The sequence below is a fragment of the Oncorhynchus gorbuscha genome, linkage group LG13 (assembly GCF_021184085.1).
Source record: "Oncorhynchus gorbuscha isolate QuinsamMale2020 ecotype Even-year linkage group LG13, OgorEven_v1.0, whole genome shotgun sequence".
NCBI lineage: Eukaryota > Metazoa > Chordata > Actinopteri > Salmoniformes > Salmonidae > Oncorhynchus > Oncorhynchus gorbuscha.
In genome coordinates this window covers 75765656-75785903 of record NC_060185.1, presented here as the reverse complement: position 1 = coordinate 75785903, position 20248 = coordinate 75765656, and the positions used below count along the sequence as shown (strand labels likewise).

At 44.1% G+C, this 20248-nt stretch overlaps 1 protein-coding gene across 12 annotated transcripts in view; it reads right to left on the bottom strand.

The window, feature by feature from the left end:
* The window catches only part of LOC123993527 (prominin-1-A-like), a 112644-nt gene that overhangs the window by 65903 nt on the left and 26493 nt on the right, over nucleotides 1-20248 (bottom strand). The window lies entirely within an intron of this gene.

The following is a 20248-nucleotide window of genomic DNA, read 5'->3' as shown; positions in this document are numbered from 1 at the left end:
GAGAAACAGGGTAGGTATCTCACCACAGCAAATCAAATCCAAGTGTATTTGTCACGTGCGCCGAATACAACAGGTGTAGTAGACCTTACAGTGAAATGCTTACTTACAGGCTCTAACCAATGGTGTGGGAAAAAAGGTATGCGTGTGTGTAGGTAAGTAAAGAAATAAAACAACAGGAAAAAGACATTTGAAAAAAGAGTAGCAAGGCTATATACAGACACCTGTTAGTCGGGCCATTTAGGAAGTATGTACATGAATGTATAGTTAAAGTGACTATGCATATAAGATAAACAGAGAGTAGCAGCTGTGTAAAAGAGGGGTTGGGGGGAGGCACAAAATGCAAATAGTCCGGGTAACCATTTGGTTAGATGTTCAGGAGTCTTATGGCTTGGGGGTAAAAACTGTTGAGAAGCCTTTTTGTCTTAGACTTGGCACACCGGTACCGCTTGCCATGCGGTAGTAGAGAGAACAGTCTATGACTGGGGTGGCTGGGGTCTTTGACAATTTTTAGGGCCTTCTTCTGACATCGCCTGGTCAGGAACATAAGAGAAAGAACAATTAATATTTCAGTTGTTTGGATTCAAAATCTGAGTTGTTGACCAATACTGCTACTGTAAAGTTAACCTCCAATCAGATATCAGACCTACAGTGGGGCAAAAAAGTATTTAGTCAGCCACCAATTGTGCATGTTCTCTGACTTAAAAAGATGAGAGAGGCCTGTAATTTTCATCATAGGTACACTTCAACTAGGACAGGCAAAATGAGGGAAAAAAATCCAGAAAATCACATTGTAAGATTTTTTATGAATTTATTTGCAAATTATGGTGGAAAATTACTATTTGGTCACCTACAAACAAGCAAGATTTCTGTCTCTCACACACCTGTAACTTCTTCTTTAAGAGGCTCCTCTGTCCTCCACTTGTTACCTGTATTAATGGCACCTGTTTGAACTTGTTATCAGTATAAAAGACACCTGTCCACAACCTCAAACAGTCACACTCCAAACTCCACTATGGCCAGAACCAAAGAGCTGTCAAAGGACACCAGAAACAAAATTGTAGACCTGCACCAGACTGGGAAGACTGCATCTGCAATAGGTAAGCAGCTTGGTTTGAAGAAATCAACTGTGGGAGCAATTATTAGGAAATGGAAGACATACAAGACCACTGATAATCTCCCTCGATCTGGGGCTCCACGCAAGGTCTCGTGGGGTCAAAATTATCACAAGTACGGTGAGCAAAAATCCCAGAACCACACGGGGGGACCTAGTGAATGACCTGCAGAGAACTGGGACCAAAGTAACAAAGCCTACCATCAGTAACACACTACGCCGCCAGGGACTCAAATCCTGCAGTGCCAGACATGTCCCCCTGCTTAAGCCAGTACATGTCCCGTCATGTCTGTAGAGAGCATTTGGATGATCCAGAAGAAGATTGGGAGAATGTCATATGGTCAGATGAAACCAAAATATAACTTTTTGGTAAAACCTCAACTCGTCGTGTTTGGAGGACAAAGAATGCTGAGTTGCATCCAAAGAACACCATACCTACTGTGAAGCATGGGGGTGACTGATCCTTGTAAAGGAAAGAATGAATGGGGCCATGTATCGTGAGATTTTGAGTGAAAACCACCTTCCATCAGCAAGGGCATTGAAGATTAAACGTTACTGGGTCTTTCAGCATGACAATGATCCCAAACACACCGCCCGGGCAACGAAGGAGTGGCTTTGTAAGAAGCATTTCAAGGTCCTGGAGTGGCCTAGCCAGTCTCCAGATCTCAACCCCATAGAAAATCTTTGGAAGGAGTTGAAAGTCCATGTTGCCCAGCAACCGCCCCAAAACATCACTGCTCTAGAGGAGATCTGCATGGAGGAATGGGCCAAAATACCAGCAACAGTGTGTGAAACCCTTGTGAAGACTTACAGAAAATGTTTGACCTCTGTCATTGCCAACAAAGGGTATATAACAAAGTATTGAGATAAACTTTTGTTATTGACCAAATACTTATTTTCCACCATAATTTGCAAATAAATTAATTAAAAATCCTACAATGTGATTTTCTGGATTTTTTTATTTATTTTGGCTGTCATAGTTGAAGTGTACCTATGATGAACATTACAGGCCTCTCTCATCTGTTTAAGTGGGAGAACTTGCACAATTGGTGGCTGACTAAATACCTTTTTTGCCCCACTGTACATGATGTAAACTCTCAAGAAGTGTGACAATGGGAGTTGGCAAGATCAACACAGAATGCTGAATTCTTAAGACAACACAGAGGAAATTCTTGCATACAGTTCATGAAACGAGACACATTGGGGGATGGGTTGCACTATATGGACATGTTGAAGTAAACATGTTCTGTGCAGGTCAAATATGAACACATATACAGGGCCTAGTTGTTCATATTGGAAAGCTAAAAACAAAGCCACTGATTATATTTTGTCAGACTGACACGAGGTAAAAGCAAAGTCATGAAGTGAAAGGGTCAAGCACAAAGCTTTCATGAGGTGAAAGGGTCAATCACCAAGCTTCCATGAGTTGAAAGGGTCAAGCATCAAGCTTTCATGAGGTGAAAGGGTCATGCACCAAGCTTTCATGAGGTGAAAGGGTTAAACACCAAGATTTCTTGAGGTGAAAGGGTCAAGCACCAAGATTTCTTGAGGTGAAAGGGTCATGCACCAAGATTTCTTGAGGTGAAAGGGTCATGCACCAAGATTTCTTGAGGTGAAAGGGTCATTCACCAAGATTTCTTGAGGTGAAAGGGTCATGCGCCAAGATTTCTTGAGGTGAAAGGGTCAAGCACCAAGCTTCCATGAGGTGAAAGGGTCAAGCACCAAGCTTCCATGAGGTGAAACGGTCAAGCACCAAGCTTCCATGAGGTGAAAGGGTCAAGCACCAAGCTTCCATGAGGTGAAAGGGTCAAGCACCAAGCTTCCATGAGGTGAAAGGATAAAGCTTTGATAATACGTCATATTACTGAGATACTACTGCAGAATGAAAATACTGCGACAGTATTGCCACTTCTCAAACCCTCTTGACACTCTCTCTATGTGGCATATTGGGAATGTGGTGGAACATGGCATGTAGCACTCTTCTCATCAGTTGTGTTCATTTCTCACAAATGATGATGACAGTGGCGTAAAGCGGCCTGGAATGAAAAAAAAAATAGACAAGGGGCTTGCTCTTGCTGCAATGCAGTTTCTTTTCACAGGCAAGAATAGCTAAAAATGTTAATAAAGACACCCTAAGGAGGGAGGTAATCGTTGGCACTTTTGTAGTGAAGATGGACCATCTATTACTCAAAAGATGGACTTGAAGAGAGGAGGTTGCCTCAGGCTTCTCTTTCACCCAATTATTCTTGCTTTTATGAAGACCATTGCGGCTAACTAACACATGTTCCATGGAAAACCAACTTCAATATCTTTGTCTTGACATTAAATTGTGTTGAAAGGAGGACGTGCTTGCATATGGATGGGACGTACATGCCAGTCCTCACCAGAAAAGAGTCCTTAGTAAAAATGATTTTGACATATAATACAAATAGCAGAAATTGCTCACACCTTTCACCCACTGGTTCCCCCAGGGTTGAAAATTCATCAAAGAAAGACCACTGGTTTCACTTTTCTGACAGTTCAATTTGACCTTGAATCGACCACTGTCAATATCCCCTCACATTCTGAGAAAGAGGGTAACCAGGATAGTGGGTTTTCACATCCGAAGATTACTTACAGCTACCCTCTGTGAAATCACATTAGCTAGCAACAAACAGTATGGGACTAGGGTACATATCAGGGAAGAGGGGCTAGCCTGCATGGCAAGCAGCAGCTTAAAAGTAGCAAGCCTTGCCATCCTCCTCCAGAACATGGCAAACAGCCATAAACCCACAGTAGGCTCTGGGTTAGCATTCATAATATAATTCCATGGGAAGGTTTCAAAATAAATCCTTGAAACATTTCAAGTGAACTCTATAGACAATGCTATAACGCACCTGATTTGACACAAACTGTTATAATCTGTTATAACAGTTAGGACTAGCGCCTGTCAGTACAAATGACCACTGCCATTATCTGACACATGGGTTTCTACTTGGCTAGTTAGCTACCTCGATATGGTTTGACTGACAATCGGAGTCAAGTGTTACTATTATCTCTGTGTTTCACTGAACCTAATGCTGTGGGAAGAAGAGGAGGCATGCAATTAAAAAAGGTGACAAAGTGACCAATATTACAATTATAATGTTCACCCAATTAGTTCCAAGTAACATGTATAAACCCATGTCAGCTGCTGTGCTGCTAGCTGACTTGCTAATGGTATTAGATCGAGGGGACTCTTTAACACTAATGGAGAGGAACTGGCCTGCCACCTTTACCTCACTGACGGTGTTGTAAAGCGTATGAGACACACATGACCATCAACAAAGTAATAGTTCCTCATGTATTTCCTGTTCCACCTTGTGCAATGGAAAATCGTCAGTTATTGGAGGGCCATGTCTGAGAGTCTCTCGTCTTCATTTTGACCTAACAACATTGTACTGGTCTGCTCTCTATACTGACTTGGAGTTTTATTTTAGGATGTAAACGCTTGTGTATGAACCAAAAACAATAGGTGTTTTTAGGTCAGTCAAAGATGGCGGATGGGTGCAGGAGACTTCACCTTGAAGCTTGAAAGCCTCATGGCAAAGACAGTACAGCAGGGTTTGTCAACTATGTTTTGCCTGAGCTAATAGTTGGTGGGCCAGAGCATAATTACTATATATAATTACTATACAGTATTAGCACAATAAATTTTTCTACACTACAAATGTAACAACATTTTTAACAAATCTGATTAGTACATAACAAATTCAGTGACAATAACATAGTCATTTCAATCTGATTACACTTAAAATCACCATGTCTCTATTCAATTATTATTTTTGCCTATTTCTTTGTGCATTGATTGGTGGGGAAAAACAGGTTTACGTAGCCTACAGTAGGCTACACTACTTTTTCTTACATCAACATTCATTCAACACAATTAGCTTGATAGCAAGAGAAAATGTCGCTCTCAAAAAGTATTTAAAAAAAGGTGGATAATGAAAATCAAAGTTTCAGGGAAGAATGTACAGTGAGATATGCGTTCATCTTACCATCTTTTTCCAATGCCAAGCCAGTATGTCTTATTTGCAATGAAAATGTCGCTGTTTGCAAATAATTAAATCTCAGACGTCATTATGAATCTAAGCATGGAACTTTCAAAGTGGCCTTCCCACCCCAGATTCCAGACGCAGAAATATTTTTGTTAACTGCAAGCTACACACAGCTTTTTTGGCTGACATATTCTGTCACTTAAATGGGTTAAATTTCCAGTTACAAGGAAGATGGAGTTGTTTGATTTGGACTTGACATCTGGAAGGCTTCTGCACTTCAGTACACTGAACAAAAGACAGGCCACAACATGGGAGATTTCATCAAGCAGCTGAGGGGCAACTTCTCCACCAGATTTGAAGATTACAGAATGCCCAAGGATATCATTGTGTTTGTACGTGATCCTATCACAGGCTGCCCAGATGGACAATTCTCCTTCCTTGCTAAGAAAACGATACCATCGCTGGATGAGGTGGCAATTCAAACTAAGCTGACTGAATTTGAGACATCGAGACAAATCAGGGATGCGGACAGGAGTGCCGAGTCCTTGTTTGTATTTTGGGTGGCATGCTCAGAGGAATACAGCCAATAAAGAAACTTGCATTTTATGTGCTAACAATGTTACTTACACCTGTGAGTCCTCATTTCCTCCAAGAACGCAATATAGACTCACGATAGTAACCGGCTTTCACATAAATCAATGGAGGATTGCCTGCGCATCAAAATCACAACTCTCTCAGGCGACATCCACAAGATCGTGTCCGAGGGGGGATGCAACTTTTCTCATTGAGTAAGCAACGTAGTGTCCTATATGACTGTATTTAGTAAATACTAACATTATTGTGAGTGCTTATCCAGGGATATTTAGGTCTCAAGCTGACAGTTCTGTCGTTACAGGAGCATTCTATTCCGATACAGACATTCAGACACAGAGATCACATTTAAATAATGTAATAAATAAATAAAAATCCCACTTCTATTAGGCCATATATTTTTTGATTGTGAAAGATGCTGTTTAGCCTTATAGCCTAACCCAGCCAGTTGTTATTTTATATATGCCTAGGCTCAGAAGAAATAAACTCCATTTAAGCTCTCTTGTTAAATGAAGATTATTGATGAAATGAATTACTCGACTTGTGTAGGTTCAACTCCTATTGATTGCGCTGTGGTTGCAGCTTTACGTTTCAGCGCAGGCTTTATTAGTTGACTGTGTCCTGCATTCTCTCTCATGAATGAAGTTAATTAAAATGTAACTTTTGCATTATGTAGGTAGTGTAACTTCCTTCTTGGGACATTGCGTTTGGGAGTTTTTGCATCTCGGGTCTGATAATTTTTCGTTATTATGTTATTTTTATGTTATTTTTTTAATTAAAAAAATATTCATAATTCATGCACAAACAGATTTGGCCCACGGGCCGCAGTACAGTTGAAGATAGGCAGAAACTGCTTCTCCAATAGAAATACCGATCACGCTTGAGGGTGACGTCATGGAGACGTTGGCTAGCTAAACTCAAGGGCAGATACACGTCATCGGGTCTGAAGGCCGTCTCTCGTGATCTGCGTATGTGCATGCCGTCAAATCAAATGCTTGCCGTCAAATCAAATGCACACCTTCACCATAACGTAGTTATTGACAAAAATGTAAACGTGTCAGATTGTTACTTTCACGAGGTTGGAGTAATAACAGGTTCAATTACTTCAGACATTGGCTAGAATCTAGGTTGTGCCATTTGATTTTGTGAAAATGAAACTAAGGAATACATTTTTCACTTCTCTCATTGACTTCTCAAAACCTAGCCTGGTGTCCTCGGTCTGCTTTGCAAGCCTTCCCGGAAGTCTCGTGTTGTTGCCCTTTTGACCTTCCTCCTTTTTCGCTCCACAAAAGCCGCGACCCTTGCAGAGCAAGGGGAAGTACTACTTCAAGGTCTCAGAGCAAGTGACGTAACCGATTGAAACGCTATTTAGCGCACACCGCTGCTCCTCCTTGCGAGCTCACAAAGGGCTCCGGGAGCCGGCGGAAATGCAGAACCCGCCTCCCCGGACCTGGCATCCTTTCACTCCCTCCTTACATTTCCTCCTCTGTCTCTCTGCTAAATTCCAAGCAACTAAGCTAGCCGTTTCACATCCGTTACACTCACCCCCCTTTTGACCTTCCTCCTTTTTCCGCAGCAACCAGTAATCCGGGTCAACAGCATCAGTGTAACAGTATAACTTTACGTCCGTCCCCTCGCCCATACCCGGGCGCGAACCAGGGACCTTCTGCACACATCAACAACAGTCACCCACGAAGCATCGTTAACCATCACTCCACAAAAGCCACGGCCCTTGCAGAGCAAGGGGAACTACTACTTCAAGGTCTCAGAGCAAGTGACGTAACCGATTGAAACGCTATTTAGCGCACAGCGCTAACTAAGCTAGCCATTTCACATCCGTCACACATGGGTAACACAATCTGCAGCTGGTGTTGACAGTTGTAGTGACACGGCCTCAAACTGACCATGCAGAAGTAATACAGTCTGCCTTGACCTCCCATTGAACCCAAAAAGAGCTATACAGTTACTAAACACAAAACATACTGTAGTAGCAGAGCTGTTTGAAAAGCTTACATCACTGGATGTCATAAGGTGAATGCACCGCCCTGGATAATAAGACCTGCTAAATGACTTAAATGTAAATGTTAAATGTTACTAAACACAAAACATACTGTAGTAGCAGAGCTGTTTGAAAAGCTTACATCTACATGGAATTGTTATGTCTGGTTAAATATCCCAAAGCAACATTGTTTTTTAAAATCTTAGGTAAACAGTGATTAGGCATAATAAGGTTTTATTTTATTAATGCTTATAATAAACCAAAGAGAAAATTATAGTTGAAATATAAGACATGTTCAGCATATGTGTCAGTTTTCCAAAGTTAGATAACTCGCTACTTAAACGCTATAATGTCATGAAGCATTACAATAGGCATGCATAGATACACTGATGAGGATGCAGTAGCTTGTGAACAGTATAAGCATACTCTTGTGGGCTTGTCAGCAAGCTAGTTTACTGACCTCAAATGCTCATGTTTCAGTATCTGTTCTCATCATAATCATATAGAGTCATGACGACATCAGTTGTGCCTGACTTATTGTGACAACTATTATAAAAACTGAAAGGTAGATGAAACGCAGATGTCATAATATCGGGGTAAAGGATTGGCAGGAGGGGGAAGAGATCCAATGTGTGTTGGGGCTAGGAGGACATAGTGATGCTAGGCCTATAGAAACAGGTCAGGAGGACATAGTGATGCTAGGCCTATAGAAACAGGTCAGGAGGACATAGTGATGCTAGGCCTATAGAAACAGGTCAGGAGGACATAGTGATGCTAGGCCTATAGAAACAGGTCAGGAGGACATAGTGATGCTAGGGCTATAGAAACAGGTCAGGAGGACATAGTGATGCTAGGCCTATAGAAACAGGTCAGGAGGACATAGTGATGCTAGGGCTATAGAAACAGGTCAGGAGGACATAGTGATGCTAGGGCTATAGAAACAGGTCAGGAGGACATAGTGATGCTAGGCCTATAGAAACAGGTCAGGAGGACATAGTGATGCTAGGCCTATAGAAACAGGTCAGGAGGACATATTGATGCTAGGGCTATAGAAACAGGTCAGGAGGACATAGTGATGCTAGGCCTATAGAAACAGGTCAGGAGGACATAGTGATGCTAGGGCTATAGAAACAGGTCAGGAGGACATAGTGATGCTAGACATAGAAACAGGTCAGGAGGACATAGTGATGCTAGGCCTATAGAAACAGGTCAGGAGGACATAGTGATGCTAGGGCTATAGAAACAGGTCAGGAGGACATAGTGATGCTAGGCCTATAGAAACAGGTCAGGAGGATATAGTGATGCTAGGCCTATAGAAACAGGTCAGGAGGATATAGTGATGCTGGGGCAATAGAAACAGGTCAGGAGGATGTTCCAAACCCAGCTGACCAGGATTGAATAGTGTGGCTGAATTCCCATTCCTCAAGTGGATGTAAACAGTCCCTTAGGCCCAGCGGTAAACAAGAGAGCTGTGTCTCTCACTGACTTAATAGGAAGAAGAGCCAAGGAGGCTAGGGTTCTATTACACAATAAGATAGGTAGGACTCAATGTCAGTAGGGGTATATTGGAAGGCATATATTAAATCAGTGATGGGAAAACACAGCAATGCAGGTCTCTTCTGAGAGCGATATGATACATACAGTGCCTTCGGAAAGGATTCAGAAACCTTGACTTTATTCACATTTTCTTACGTTACAGCATTATTCTAAAATGGATTAAATAAATAAAAAATCTCAGCAATTTACACACAATACCCAATAATGACAAATACATTAGTATTCAGACCCTTTGCTGTGAGACTTGAAAATGAGCTCTGGTGCATGCTGTTTCCATTGATCACCCTTGAGATGTTTCTACAAATTGATTGGAGTCCACCTGGGGTAAATTCAATTGATAGGACATGATTTGGAAAAGGCACACACGGTCTATATAAGGTCCCACAGTTGACAGTGCATGTCAGAGCAAAAACCAAGCCATGAGGTCGAAGGAATTGTCCGTAGAGCACCGAGACAGAATTGTGTTGAGGCACAGATCTGGGAAGGGTACCAACAAATGTCTGCAGCATTGAATGTCCCCAAGAACACAGAGGCCACCATCATTCTTAAATGGAAGAAGTTTGGAACCACCAAGACTCTTCGTCGAGCTGGCCACCCGGCCAAACTGAGCAATCAGGGGAGAAGGGCCTTGGTCAGAGAGGTGATCAAGAACCCAATGGTCACTCTGAAAGAGCTCTAGAGTTCCTCTGTGGAGATGGGAGAACCTTCCAGAAGGACAACCATCCTGGCAGCACTCCACCAATCAGGCCTTTATTGTAGAGCGGCCAGACGGAAGCCACTCCACAGTAAAAGGCACATGACAGCCCGCTTGGAGTTTCCAAAAGGCACCTAAAGAAACAAGATTCTCTGGTCAGATGAAACCAAGATTGAACTCTATGGCCTGAATGCCAAGCGTCACGTCTACAGTGAAGCATGGTGGTGACAGCACCATATTGTGAAGAAGTTTTTCAGCGGCAGGGACTGGGATACTAGTCAGGATCGAGGCAAAGATGACCGGTGCAAAGTACCAATACCAATACCGATTATTGGAGGACCAAGAAAACCCGGTGCCGATTAATCGGCCGATTTTTATATATATTTGTAATAATAACAATTACAACAATACTGAATGAACACTTTTATTTTAACTTAATATAATAGATCAATAAAATAAATTTTGTCTCAAATAAATAACGAAACATGTTCAATTTGGTTTAAATAACCAGAAACGTTTAAGTTCCTTGCTCAGAACATGAGAACATATGAAAGCTGGTGGTTCCTTTTAACATGAGTCTTCAATATTAGTTTTAGGTTGTAGTTATTATAGAAATTATAGGACTATTTCTCTCTATACCATTTGAATTTCATTAACCTTTGACTATTGGATGTCCTTATAGGCACTATAGTATTGCCAGCCTAATCTCAGGAGTTGATAGGCTTGAAGTCATAAACAGTGCAGGAACAGTGCAGGAAAGTACTGTTTGAATGAATGCTTACGAGCCTGCTGCTACCTACCACCGCTTAGTCAGACTGCTCTATCAAATCATAGACTTAATTATAATATAATAACAGACAGAAATACGACCCATAGGTAATTAATATGGTCAAATCCGGAAACTATCATTTCGAAAATAAAAAGTTTATTCTTTCAGTGAAATATGGAACCATTACAGATTTTATCTAACGGGTGGCATCCCTAAGTCTAAATATTGCTGTTACATTGCACAACCTTCAATGGTATGTCATAATTATGTACAATTCTGGCAAATGAATTACGGTTTTTGTTAGGAAGAAATGGTCTTCACACAGTTCGCAACAAGCCAGGCAGCACAAACTGCTGCATTATACCCTGACACTTCTTGCACAGAACGCAAGAGAAGTGACACAATTTCCCTAGATAAAAGAAATTCATGTTAGCAGGCAATATTAACTAAGTATACAGGTTTAAAAATATACACTTGTATATTGATTTTAAGAAAGACATTGATGTTTATGGTTATGATGGTGCTTTTTTCGTGAATGCGCTTGTTAAATCATCACCCATTTGGCAAAGTAGGCTGTGATTCGCTGATAAATTAACAGGCACCGCATCGATTATATGCAACGCAGGACAAGCTAGATAAACTAGTAATATTATCAACCATGTGTAGTTAACTACTGACTTTGTTAAGATTGATTGTTTTTTATAAGATAAGTTTAATGCTAGCTAGTCTCCTCGTGGAGTGTAATGTAATCGGCCATAATCGGTGTCCAAAAATGCTGATTACCGATTGTTATGAAAACTTGAAATCGGCCCAAATTAATCGGTCAACCAGCTCTGTGAATTATAAGTGAAATAATCTGTCTGTAAACAATTGTTGTAAAAAGTACTTGTGTCATGCACACAGTAGATGTCCTATCCGACTTGCCAAAACTGTAGTTTGTTAACAAGAAATTTGTGGAGTGGTTGAAAAACGAGTTTTAATGACTCTTATTCAGAAGAGGATTGCGTGAGGAGGTCCATATGGACCTGGCATGCCAAGACAACACCCTCTCATTGGACGGACTCATCACAATGGCCATCCATCTGGATAACTTCCTTCGGGAGTGTTGGGACTCCCATCGCCTCTCTCCCTCCTTTGTTGACCAATCTGAGTCAGAGCCTGGATCCATGGAGTTAAGGGCCACACGCCTCCCCGCGGCTGAGCGACGCTGTTGGAGACAGCTGGGGCTCTGTCCCTACTGTGGCCAGGAGGCACACCAGCTTCAACGATGTCCACTATGTTCGAACCTGAGAGAACACACACATCACAGCACCACTCACCATCACCATGGGACCCCTGCACCAAGAAAGCATCCCCTTCCTCATCATCCAGGCACCCGTACACAGTCGTCCTCGGCCTTCCGTGGCTCCAACGCCACAACCCCACCATATCCTGGTCGAGGATGCCGATTACGGCCTGTGTGACCGGAAGACCTGGTTTCCCTTACCTTGTGGTTCCATGTCCGTTGAGAGTCCTGTGGTTGCCTTCCAGGCTGACATTTCAGCTCCATCGCCTCTCCTTTTACCTCTCTCCTCAAAGGTGGTTCCTGTAAGTTGCCGTGGAATCCTGCAGCTTATGAGGCTTTCTGCCTGCTGAAGGGGTGTTTCAACTCTGCCCCGTTGCTGAAACACCCAGACCCTACGCTGCCCTTCGTGGTAGATGTGGACGCCTCAGAAGTGGGCATGGGAGGCCCTCCTGTCACAACATCAAGGTAATCCACAAAAACTGTATCCATGTGCATACTACAAAAAAAATGTCACGTCTACTCCTGCTCCGCCTCTCCGGTGCTTGCCTTTACCGGTCTACTAACCACCGGTTCTGGCAACTCAACATTATGCAAACCTGCGCCCTATCATGAGTCATCACTACCCTGATTACTTTCCCTTTATCTTGCACTCCTTTGTTATCACCCGCCAGGCAATATTGTTTATGTTTCCATGTTAGATGCTTTCCTTGTTTTGTATCGTTCCATGTTCTTCGTCCTTAAACTCACTAACTATACTTGCTTCCTGACTCACTGTGTCGGTTACACATGGTTCTTATTTACGCAGTCAGCAAAGACGGCTTCAAGAAGATAATAAAGAAGCTGGACAGGAGATATAAGATTCCATCTCGCACATATTTCTTCCAAGTTGCCATCCCAACACTCTATAACAAAATTAAGGAAGAATTTGAAACATGTCACGGTGAATAACTGGACCAGACTCCAATATTTTGGACACAGGCTTCCCCATGCAATCGGTAGGCTACGTGTTAAATGTTTTTAAGGAACGTTGACTTAAAATGTCAATTCTAATAGTGACTGAGCCTACTTCTACGTACATAATTACACAACTTCAGCTTCCTATTCCATCTGCATCCTATGACTGAAGAACTCATAATGGTAAAATAGGAAATAGGAACACATTAGTGCTGCACTTATAGCACACTATATTTTGATGACCATGTTAAAAATGTGTGTTTGAAGGTGCTGCGCTCGCTCACAATCCAACAAAGCTTCAGAGACAGTCAGCAAGATGGCGGACTAAACACAGCTATGTAGACCACCTCAAGGTAAAAACGTAATATTTAATATCGGTAAATTAGACTAAATATTAGCACTACACAATCTGGTGGGTAATAATCTTCAATCTGGATAACAACACAAAACAAATCATAAGACTAGAGAAATTTATTGTCAAATATTACGAAAACAAGCAATGCCCAAACATGACGGGAGAGTAAGACAGGGGAACCTATTTCAAAACAAAAACATGACTCTTCTACAGAAATATTTTCACGACTGATCTTGTTATGCAGGTGAATGAGGACCCAAAAGCGACTTGGCGAAAACAGAGTCTTTAATCCAGTTTAAGGAAATAGCAATACTCCTAGACAAATCGGAGCGGTAAATAAAGCATAAGAAACAATTTCACTCGTAATCACGAGAACTGACTGGAGACTCGATAATGAACTGCAGGTTGCCTCGGGAAGGCACTTGACCGTAGCAGACTCAGACACCTGCTCACCACGCAGCATCTGAGGGAAACACGACACGACAGGGCGATACAAAGACACAGCACGGTGAACAATAGACAAGGATCCGACAGGACAGAAACGGAAAACAAGGGGAGAAATAGGGACTCTAATCAGGGGAAAAGATAGGGAACAGGTGTGGGAAGACTAAATGATTGATTAGGGGAATAGGAACAGCTGGGAGCAGGAACGGAACGATAGAGAGAAGAGAGAGAGAGGGAGAGAGAAAAAGGGAACGAACCTAAAAAGACCAGCAGGGGGAAAACGAACAGAAGGAAAAGCAAAATGACAAGACAATATAAGACAAAACATGACAGTACCCCCCCACTCACCGAGCGCCTCCTGGCGCACTCGAGGAGGAATCCTGGCGGCAACGGAGGAAATCATCAATCAGTGAACGGTCCAGCACGTCCCGAGACGGAACCCAACTCCTCTCCTCAGGACCGTAACCCTCCCAATCCACTAAGTATTGGTGACCCCGTCCCCGAGAACGCATGTCCATGATCCTACGTACCTTGTAAATAGGTGCGCTCTCGACAAGGACGGGAGGGGGAGGGAAGACGAACGGGGGTGCGAAGAAAGGGCTTGACACAGGAGACATGGAAGACAGGATGGACGCGACGAAGATGTCGCGGAAGAAGCAGTCGCACAGCGACAGGATTGATGACCTGGGAGACACGGAACGGACCAATGAACCGCGGAGTCAACTTACGAGAAGCTGTCGTAAGAGGAAGGTTGCGAGTGGAAAGCCACACTCTCTGGCCGCAACAATACCTTGGACTCTTAATCCTACGTTTATTGGCGGCTCTCACAGTCTGTGCCCTGTAACGGCAAAGTGCAGACCTCACCCTCCTCCAAGTGCGCTCACAACGTTGGACAAACGCTTGAGCGGAGGGAACACTGGACTCGGCAAGCTGGGATGAGAACAGAGGAGGCTGGTAACCCAGACTACTCTGAAACGGAGATAACCCGGTAGCAGACGAAGGAAGCGAGTTGTGAGCGTATTCTGCCCAGGGGAGCTGTTCTGCCCAAGACGCAGGGTTTCTGAAGGAAAGGCTGCGTAGTATGCGACCAATCGTCTGATTGGCCCTCTCTGCTTGACCGTTAGACTGGGGATGAAACCCGGAAGAGAGACTGACGGACGCACCAATCAAACGACAGAACTCCCTCCAAAACTGTGACGTGAATTGCGGACCTCTGTCTGAAACGGCGTCTAACGGGAGGCCATGAATTCTGAACACATTCTCGATGATGATTTGTGCCGTCTCCTTAGCGGAAGGAAGTTTAGCGAGAGGAATGAAATGTGCCGCCTTAGAGAACCTATCGACAACCGTAAGAATCACAGTCTTCCCCGCAGACAAAGGCAGACCGGTAATGAAGTCTAGGGCGATGTGAGACCATGGTCGAGAAGGAAAGGGGAGCGGTCTGAGACGACCGGCAGGAGGAGAGTTACCTGACTTAGTCTGCGCGCAGTCCGAACAAGCAGCCACGAAACGGCGCGTGTCACGCTCCTGAGTCGGCCACCAAAAGCGCTGGCGAATAGAAGCAAGAGTGCCTCGAACACCGGGATGACCAGCTAACTTGGCAGAGTGAGCCCACTGAAGAACAGCCAGACGAGTGGAAACAGGAACGAAAAGAAGGTTACTAGGACAAGCGCGCGGCGACGCAGTGTGCGTGAGTGCTTGCTTAACCTGTCTTTCAATTCCCCAGACTGTCAACCCGACAACACGCCCATAAGGAAGAATCCCCTCGGGATCAGTAGAAGCCACAGAAGAACTAAAAAGACGGGATAAGGCATCAGGCTTGGTGTTCTTGCTACCCGGACGGTAAGAAATCACAAACTCGAAACGAGCGAAAAATAACGCCCAACGAGCTTGACGAGCATTAAGTCGTTTGGCAGAACGGATGTACTCAAGGTTCTTATGGTCTGTCCAAACGACAAAAGGAACGGTCGCCCCCTCCAACCACTGTCGCCATTCGCCTAGGGCTAAGCGGATGGCGAGCAGTTCGCGGTTACCCACATCATAGTTGCGTTCAGATGGCGACAGGCGGTGAGAAAAATAAGCGCAAGGATGAACCTTATCGTCAGACTGGAAGCGCTGGGATAGAATGGCTCCCACGCCTACCTCTGAAGCGTCAACCTCGACAATGAATTGTCTAGTGACGTCAGGAGTAACGAGGATAGGAGCGGACGTAAAACGTTCTTTTAGAAGATCAAAAGCTCCCTGGGCGGAACCGGACCACTTAAAACACGTCTTGACAGAAGTAAGAGCTGTGAGAGGGGCAGCAACTTGACCGAAATTACGAATGAAACGCCGATAGAAATTAGCGAAACCTAGAAAGCGCTGCAACTCGACACGTGACCTTGGAACGGGCCACTCACTGACAGCTTGGACCTTAGCGGAATCCATCTGAATGCCTTCAGCGGAAATAACGGAACCGAGAAAAGTAACGGAGGAGACATGAAAAGAGCACTTCTCAGCCTTCACGTAGAGACAATTCTCTAAAAGGCGCTGGAGAACATGTCGAACGTGCTGAACATGAATCTCGAGTGACGGTGAAAAAATCAGGATATCGTCAAGGTAGACAAAAAACAAAGATGTTCAGCATGTCTCTCAGAACATCATTAACTAATGCCTGAAAAACAGCTGGCGCATTGGCGAGACCAAACGGCAGAACCCGGTACTCAAAATGCCCTAACGGAGTGTTAAACGCCGTTTTCCACTCGTCCCCCTCTCTGATGCGCACGAGATGGTAAGCGTTACGAAGGTCCAACTTAGTAAAGCACCTGGCTCCCTGCAGAATCTCGAAGGCTGATGACATAAGGGGAAGCGGATAACGATTCTTAACCGTTATGTCATTCAGCCCTCGATAATCCACGCAGGGGCGTAGAGTACCGTCCTTTTTCTTAACAAAAAAAAAAACCCCGCCCCGGCCGGAGAGGAAGAAGGCACTATGGTACCGGCGTCAAGAGACACAGACAAATAATCCTCGAGAGCCTTACGTTCGGGAGCCGACAGAGAGTATAGTCTACCCCGAGGAGGAGTGGTCCCCGGAAGGAGATCAATACTACAATCATACGACCGGTGAGGAGGAAGGGAGTTGGCTCGGGACCGACTGAAGACCGTGCGCAGATCATGATATTCCTCCGGCACTCCTGTCAAATCGCCAGGTTCCTCCTGAGAAGTGGGGACAGAAGAAATGGGAGGGATGGCAGACATTAAACACTTCACATGACAAGAAACGTTCCAGGATAGGATAGAATTACTAGACCAATTAATAGAAGGATTATGACATACTAGCCAGGGATGACCCAAAACAACAGGTGTAAAAGGTGAACGAAAAATCAAAAAAGAAATAGTCTCACTGTGGTTACCAGATACTGTGAGGGTTAAAGGTAGTGTCTCAAATCTGATACTGGGAAGATGACTACCATCTAAGGCGAACATGGGCGTAGGCTTGTCTAACTGTCTGAAAGGAATGTCATGTTTCCGAGCCCATGCTTCGTCCATGAAACAACCCTCAGCCCCAGAGTCTATCAAGGCACTGCATGTAGCACCCGAACCGGTCCAGCGTAGATGGACCGACATAGTAGTACAGGATCTAAATGGAGAGACCTGAGTAGTAGCGCTCACCAGTAGCCCTCCGCTTACTGATGAGCTCTGGCTTTTACTGGACATGAATTGACAAAATGTCCATCAAATCCGCAATAGAGGCACAGGCGGTTGGTGATCCTCCGTTCCCTCTCCTTAGTCGAGATGCGAATACCTCCCAGCTGCATGGGCTCAGTCTCTGAGCCAGAGGAGGGAGATGGTTGCGATGCGGAGCAGGGAAACACCGTTGACGCGAGCTCTCTTCCACGAGCTTGGTGACGAAGATCTACCCGTCGTTCTATGCGGATGGCGAGAGCAATCAAAGAGTCCACACTGGAAGGAACCTCCCGGGAGAGAATCTCATCTTTAACCACTGCGTGGAGTCCCTCCAGAAAACGAGCGAGCAGCGCCGGCTCGTTCCAGTCACTAGAGGCAGCAAGAGTGCGAAACTCTATAGAGTAATCCGTTATGGATCGATCACCTTGGCATAGGGAAGCCAGGGCCCTAGAAGCCTCCCTACCAAAAACTGAACGGTCAAAAACCCGAATCATCTCCTCTTTAAAGTTCTGGTAATTGTTTGAACAATCAGCCCTTGCCTCCCAGATAGCTGTGCCCCACTCTCGAGCCCGGCCAGTAAGGAGTGAAATGACGTAAGCAACCCGAGCTCTCTCTCTAGAGTATGTGTTGGGTTGGAGAGAGAACACAATATCACACTGGGTGAGAAAGGAGCGGCACTCCTTGGGCTGCCTGTAGTAGCAAGGTGGGTTATTAACCTTAGGTTCCGGAGGCTCGGCAGACCAGGAAGTAACAGGTGGCACGAGACGAAGACTCTGGAACTGTCCAGAGAGGTCGGAAACCTGAGCGGCCAGGTTCTCCATGGCATGACGAGCAGCAGACAATTCCTGCTCGTGTCTGCCGAGCATGGCTCCTTGGATCTCGACGGCAGTGTTACGAGCGTCTGTAGTCGCTGGGTCCATTCTTTGGTCGGATCCTTCTGTTATGCAGGTGAATGAGGACCCAAAAGCGACTTGGCGAAAACAGAGTCTTTAATCCAGTTTAAGGAAATAGCAATACTCCTAGACAAATCGGAGCGGTAAATAAAGCATAAGAAACAATTTCACTCGTAATCACGAGAACTGACTGGAGACTCGATAATGAACTGCAGGTTGCCTCGGGAAGGCACTTGACCGTAGAAGACTCAGACACCTGCTCACCACGCAGCATCTGAGGGAAACACGACACGACAGGGCGATACAAAGACACAGCACGGTGAACAATAGACAAGGATCCGACAGGACAGAAACGGAAAACAAGGGGAGAAATAGGGACTCTAATCAGGGGAAAAGATAGGGAACAGGTGTGGGAAGACTAAATGATTGATTAGGGGAATAGGAACAGCTGGGAGCAGGAACGGAACGATAGAGAGAAGAGAGAGAGAGAGGGAGAGAGAAAAAAGGGAACGAACCTAAAAAGACCAGCAGGGGGAAAACGAACAGAAGGAAAAGCAAAATGACAAGACAATATAAGACAAAACATGACAGATCTGGTAAAGGTCGAAACCGATTTGTTAAAATCAATAAATGACAAACTGGGTATACTTGAACTAGTCAGTAATGATATAAAAGAGTTGAAGGCAAGCCTCGGGATGAGTGACGAAACAGCTTCAACATTAGAGAAAGGCACAAACAAGCTAAAAGGGACAGTCAATAAGATTGAAACTGAAGTTAATGAACTTAAAAAGGAGAACATTGTTCTGAGAGTAGCCTTACATGACATACAGACTAGATTCATGAGAGAGAATCTGCTACTTACAGGTATCCAAGAGAAAGAACAAGTTGTTCCTGAATCTGTAGTTCGAGAGTTCCTCCTTACAGCGCTTCAGATCCCACCCGAAGCTAACAACAAAATCCAACTCAAACGTGTACACCACTTCGGACAGAGAGGGCAGAGGTATGAACGCCCAATTGTTGCCAAATTTGCTTTCTTTAAAGATAAAATAATGGTTAAAAGCCTGGGTATAGGACTTGCTGGCACGAAAATAGGCATGAATGAGAGAGACACAAAGAGACTCCATGGCTATTTTAAAAATGACAAAGTTCTCATAGAGGCAAATAATGAAACACACAATTCTAGCCCTGTTTTTGTAATAATACAACAAAAAAATATAGCTTTTCTATTTATCTTCAAATGTAACTAATTGGAACACAAAAGCACTAACTCAACATGGTGGAGGTAAAAACATAGTAAACAGAAGGCACACTATGTGTGAATGGATGGTGTGGTGTGTTTTTTGGTGTTTGGGAAAGTGTGGCGTTGAGAGAGAAAGGAAATGGTTGCATATCCCAGAACCAATGTATTTCTGTGAGCAGGTTTTGTGAGAGAGCTTTCAATGTTGTGCGGATGAGGGATATACATTTTATAATGAATTATACATCTTATTTATTTATTTGTTGTCCAATCATGGTGGAACAGCGTTTTAAAATAAATTATACATCTCATTTATTTATCGTCCTATCATGGGGAACTACATTTCTCAAATAAATTACACATCTAATATATTTATTTATGGTCCTATATTGATGGAACGGTCCACAACCCTATACCCTAGACACCCACCTGAACGACCCAGATACTAAGGAGAAGTCGCTATCTGTTTGATAGGGCTGCTGTAAGCAGCCTGTATACAGCCAAAATGCGGTCAGAGACCTTCTGGAGCAGCATCGCCGCCTCAAGATTCTGAGCATGCTTGGCAGGGTTGGTCCTGCAAAGCCAAAACCCCCTGATGGGAGAGCATAATATACAAGGAAATGTTCAAAGCTGCTAATGAGAACCTTGACGACCTTGTACCGAGCGGGTGGAGATTC